The sequence below is a fragment of the Oryctolagus cuniculus genome, chromosome X, assembly GCF_964237555.1.
Source record: "Oryctolagus cuniculus chromosome X, mOryCun1.1, whole genome shotgun sequence".
NCBI classification, from domain to species: Eukaryota; Metazoa; Chordata; class Mammalia; order Lagomorpha; family Leporidae; genus Oryctolagus; species Oryctolagus cuniculus.
Genome location: NC_091453.1, coordinates 28,454,100 through 28,460,099, shown reverse-complemented (window position 1 = coordinate 28,460,099; position 6,000 = coordinate 28,454,100). Strand labels below are relative to the sequence as shown.

The window sequence follows — 6,000 nt, the reverse complement described above, 5'->3', positions numbered from 1 at the left end:
CTTATTCTGATCTCAGAGGAAATAGACACCCTCATTTCCATTACCTGTGCTTATTGTTTTGCACATAATACTTGAAGGCATTATTTTGAAGTCAATTTGTAAATTCTGGAGTGCTTAATTAAATAAATTCATGCAAATTTTAGGCTCATTGTTGTCTGCTTAAGCAAATGGCCACAAATGTATTGCTTCAAAATTGCGCTTTGCTCCAGCATTTAGCCATAGTTGTGAGCCTATTAGTATTGTGCTCTAAATGACACAATTATTTCAGTATCAGGCTAGATTTCAAAAGATATTTCTCATGCATTAGGTCTCCAAGGATTTATTTTCTTTCTCTCCTTATTTGCTTATTTTCTTTCTTTATATTGCAGTGAAATTCAAGACTGAGAAAGAGCCAGCTCTCTGAATCCCAGAGCTGGGAGTAAATAATTCAGCACAGCGTGGCACAGAAAATGCTTCCCTCTGCCTCATCCTTTTTAACTCTGCCTTGTGGATTCAAGATCTTGCTGAGGTCTCTGATGTAGGGTAGGGCAGATGCCCTGGCTGGACTGGGAGATGCCAACTTAGTGAGGGGTAAGTACAGAGGGAGTGAAAGAGATGATGGGCTGTTCTGAAACTCATTGGGAAATGACAACACTTTGAAGCTTTTGTTTTTTGGTGAAGTCACAGCAATTAGATAGCTTTTGCTGCCAGGTCACAGCAACAGGCAGATATACTATGCAATGCACAATGGGTTCCTATTGGCTATTTTCCATTCCTTGCTGTGTTTCTTTTTTGCTTTTGGATGGACAGCTCAGATTCCTAGGTGCAGCTCATTATTAACCATTAATTGACATGACAGCTTCATTGATCCCTTGACCATTTTATAATATTTTTCCCTTGGAATCTGGAAAAATTTTCAAAATTTACCTCTTGTGTTTTACTTCAAATTCTAGTACCCATTATGGTATCTCCCCAACAAGTCCATAACTTTCAAAACGACCATGCTGGCCTGATTTTGTGCATGATCAAGTAGAATTCTGAGTGGATGTGTCTGTTTACGGTGTTCAAAATGACTTCCAACTGGAAGTATCTACATGTCTGGGTAAGGAGGCAATTTCTGGAACCATGGAAGGTCGTTCTACTTGGGCATGTGGCAGGCTGGAAGTGTCAGGGAATTAATACCTCCCAGGGACATCCTTCAAGCAATAGTGCTCAGTAATTGGAATACAAATATTCCAACTCTTTCACTCCTCAAGTAAGATGATTCTGAGGTATGCGTTTTACCCAGTTCCCAGAATTTCTTCATGGCACTAAGTACTGGTCACTCACTGTACTTGTTGGATTGATAATACCTCCTTTTTTGGTTTCCCTCCCTTACTTCATTATTTTTCCACTGGTGATCCCTATTCTTCTTAACTACTTATACTCAAATCTTTATCTCTTAAATTATGTTCATTTATTTTACTTATTTGAAAGATAGAGAGACACAGAAGGAGACAGAGACACACAAAGATCTTCCATCTACTGGTTCACTCCCCAGAGAACTGTAACAGCTGGGGTTAAGACAAGCTGCAACCAGGATCCAGGGACTCCATATAGGTCTCCCACTTGGATGGCAAGGACCCAAGTATTTGAACCATCACCTGCTGCCTCTCAGGGTGCCATTAGCAGGAAGCTGGAATCAGGAATGGACATTTTTGTCAAACACATACACTCTGATATGGGATGCGTGGTGCCCCAAGCAGCATTTTAAACTGCTCTTCCAAATGCCTACTCTCAATCCTTGTCTTTGAGACTGTTTTCCAAGAATGCAGACAAAGGCCCAAAGACTGGTCAAACCCTATTTAAATTCTGAAAATGACTTCAAACTCAATATTGAATATCCAGATATAATAGTATAATTCCTTCAAGCGACATATCCTAGATATGGAGGAGTGATGCCCCTCCACAACATCATGTTTCTTCCTTTGCCCACTCTGTCCAGGCCCACTGTAGGGTGGACAAAAATGGAAGATGTGCTAAGTTCTGTAGCATCTTTTTAACTGATGTCTATGCCTCCAGGTTCTCCTCCCTCCAGTTTCTCCGAATCATGCTACCAGACCGATTCTTCTGATACCTTGTTTGCACATGTTATTCCCTGTTCAGAAACCTGCAAGGGCCTCCTCATCAGAAAGTGGTGTAACAAAAGGTCTCTGCTTTGTCTTGAGCCTCTCTTGTAATCTGGAAAGAGAAGCTGGCTTATTTATTGCCCTGGTTTCCTTCCTATTGGACTGTGAGTTAAAAGTAGCTGGATTCCTCCACCATAGGTCAAAGCTCCTGTTGGATATGGTTTGGCTCCCAAGTGTGCATGTGTTGGAGGCTTGGTCCACAGCAGTTTTGAGGTGGTGGGACCTTTAAGAGTCACGTACTAGCAGAAAGTCTTAAGTCATGGGGATACTGTTCTTGTAAGGGATAAATGTAGTTACACTCTGGCTTTTTGTCTTGTGATGTGATTGTTTCCTCTTATGAGCACTCCCACCAATGTGATGCCATCCACCATGAGGTCCTCACTAGAGCTGAGATAATGTCAGCATCATGCCCTTGAACTAGGAGCTAAATAAGCCTCTTTTCTTTATAAGTTATCCAACCTGGTATTCTGTAAGTTATCCAATCTGGTATTTCATTGTAGTAACAGAAAATGGACTAATACAAGTGTCCTCTTATAAGAATAGCTATAGATAGATCTCTCTTTTCAGCTTCCATTAACCACTCTTTCCTCTTGAGCTTCCAGATTAATTTCTAGCCTTGGGTATTTCACCATTGCTCCTGAGTTCCCACTTTGTCAAGGTTTCCTCAGTTTTCCTTTTTGATTGTGCCATTTGTTTCATGCCAGGGCCCTGGCAAGACAAGCACTAAGCTAGAAATGAGGAATTCTGGGTTGACTCTCCCTCTTTTTACCTCTGTAACTTTGGATCTCAGCTGAGTCTCTGAGTCTTTGAGCCTTATATTCACTATCTGTAAGTGAGAATAATATGGCTTATGCATCACAGAGACGTTAGGCAAATAAATTCAATTTTGTGCTGGGAAAAGGTATTGCTTGCTTTATAAACTTGAAGAATGACATCGATCTAAGGTTTTGTCATTATTATACCATAGAGAGGACTCTTGAGATAAACTCAAAAAGGATACTACCAAAAAAGGAAAGGCCCAGAAATAAGGTCACAGAAAGAAATGGACAACTTGGGAAAAATGTCTGTGCCACTTATAAGTGACTTATGCCAGTGATTCATGTGTTGCCTTTCTTGCTCAGAGCCTCAGGCACAGGGCAACCCTGTGTGTGTTGCCATGACAACTGCTAGCCAGGACCTGGAAATTCCAGCAGTTTATAATATCAATCATGAGAGGAGGGTCAGAGAAGACTACCAAAAATATGTATCATGGAGGCCATAGAAATAAGAACTATAGTAAAGATGGTTTGTAGAAGTGGTTCTCAAAGTACTGCAACCAGCAGCAGCAGCATTATGTGGGTACTTGATAAAAACAAAAAATTCTTGAGCCCCACCCCAGACCTGTTGCTATGGTTTGGATATGGATTAAATTTGTCCCCCAAGCATTCTGTAATGTTAAGAAGTTGTGGGACTTTGAAGAGGTGGAGCCTAGTAGGAGGTTCTTAGGTCCTTGGGAGCATGCCTTCAGTAGGGATTAACATAGTTTTCATGGGACCCCTTTTGTTCCCAGTCTCTTACTCTGGCTTCCTCTCTTGTGATGGTATCTCTCTCCTCCCATATATTCATGCCATTGTAATATCATCTGCCATGAGTTCCTCACCAGAGTCATGCTGATGCTGGCTCCATGTCCCAAAATGTTCAGAACTATGTGCTAAATAAACCTCTTTTATTTATATAGTACCCAGCCTCCATACACCTAGGGGATTAGAAACTCTAGGGCTGGGGCCCAGCAATCTGTATTTTGACAAACCTTCCAGGTGATTCTGATGTATGCCACAGCTGAAGAACTACTGCTCTAAGATCAGGAAATTTGGCTGTAACCCTCAGCGTCCAAATGTGCAGAGTATAGATAACAAAGAAATTGAAATAAATGTTTTTAAATGCAATGCAAATATGATCTTTTAATTTACCTGTGATTTAGCAGAATAGGAATGGTGACTAAAACACAGCCAAAAAAAGATCTGACTGTATTAGTTTTCTGTTTCTGTATAACAAATCACCACAAACTTAGTAGATTCAAACAAGACATGCTCATTGTCTCATAGTTTCTGCAAGTCAGGAGCCCAGACACAGTTGAGTTGGGTCCTCTGCTTAGGGTCTCCCAAAGCTGCAATCAGTGTGTCAGCCATGACTGGGTTTTTCTCAGGGGTTTGACTGGAGAAAGATCTGCTTTCAAGCTCCCTTGGTTTTGTTGCCGGAGTTCACTTTCTTGTGCCTATAGCATTCATTAAAGCTTGTTTCTTCAAAGCCAGCCATGGAGAGAAAGAGACTGCTAGTAGAATGGAATCTTTTATACATTACATAAATCACAAGTGATAATGTATCACCTTTCCAGTATTCTGTTGATTAGAAGCAAGTCAGATTCCACTCACATTCGAGGGGAAGGGATTGTAAAAGAGCATGAACATAAGGACTTGGGGATCATGGAGGCCTTCTTAAAGTTTGTCTGTTTGCCACAGTCTTCTCTCTGGCCTCCTGATGATTCATAGCTCTCACACATGGAAAACACATTTATCCATGTTTCAAGGTTTCTAAAACTCTCATCCCACTATAGCATCAGCTCAAAATCCAAAATCCCACATTATAAATAAAGGCCATGTGTGAATGAGGTTCCTAGGTGTAATCGCTTACAGCTCCTAGGTCATAATTCTTCACCATTTGTGAATCTATAAAACCAAAGAGACACATGATCTGTCCCTAAAATGCTGACATATAATTGTGGGACAGGGATAACCTAGTGGCTATAGGCATTCTGGAGGGAAATGGAAGATAAAAAGCAGTCAATGGTCCATAGTCATTCTGAAATATAACCAGGCAAATGTTGGGAGTTACTTGATTAGGTTTAAGCACCTGGGAATCATTCTTCATGGATCTTGGTTCCATCTTCTGGAATCTTGGTTCTGTCCTGACCCATTATTGCTTCATCATGAAAAGTAGCATGTGTTGCAGCTGATTTGTTTTATCAGCCTGCTTCCTGCTGATATCAATTTGGAGATTCAACAGCCTCCAATCCTTTTATATTCTTTGTCCCTTTCAGTTCAAGCTTGCAGTGTTTCTTATGAAGTAATATTCTCAAAGACTTTATGAGTGCTGCATTCATTTCAATGGTGTTTACTCCCTTAGACAAAAGTTACACCTACAGATTCTTTTTTTTTTTTTTTTTTTTTTTTTTAGAAAATACTTCCTTTATCTGGGGCTCCTGCTAAACTGGCTGAGGGATGAAACTTTTATGCTTCCTAGAAGCCCTATGGATTGATTGATAGCATCTGTAAAACACACCCTTGGGGCCGGCACTATGGCATAGTGGGTAAAAGCTGGCACCTGCAGTGCCAGCATCCCATATGGGTGGGTGCCAGTTCGAGTCCCAGCTGCTCCACTCCTGATCCAGCTCTCTGCTATGGTCTGGGAAAACAGTAGCAGATGACCCAAGTCCTTGGCCCCTGCACCCATGTGGGAAGACCCAGAGGAAGCTCCTGGCTCCTGGCTTCGGATTGGCATACCTCCAGCCATTGCAGCCATTTGAGGAGTGAACTAGCAGATGGAAGACCTCTCTCTCTCTCTCTCTGCCTCTGCCTCTCTGTAACTCTGCCTTTCAAATAAATAAAGAATCCAAAAAATATAAAACAGACCCTTAATCTCTTTAAAGGGTCCTTTGTGTGACTAAATACTCCGATCTTTTAGATTTTTCTGAGATTTTAGAGAAAGGTTGTACGTCCACAGCGTCAACTTTTCTCTAAACCAAACTATCTTCATTTTATTACCTTTTTCCATATAAAGAGACAAGATTTTCAAAATCAGTAAGTCCTCATTCATT

General features: G+C 41.0%; 1 long non-coding RNA gene across 1 annotated transcript in view; it reads left to right on the top strand.

The window, feature by feature from the left end:
• The first annotated feature begins 301 nt into the window (after positions 1–301).
• LOC108178773 (uncharacterized) overlaps positions 302–6,000 on the top strand; it is a 99,267-nt gene continuing 93,568 nt past the window's right edge. Inside the window, exon 1 of the long non-coding RNA XR_011385617.1 lies at positions 302–570. This is a non-coding gene — a long non-coding RNA (uncharacterized lncRNA). The remainder of the gene's footprint in view (positions 571–6,000) is intronic.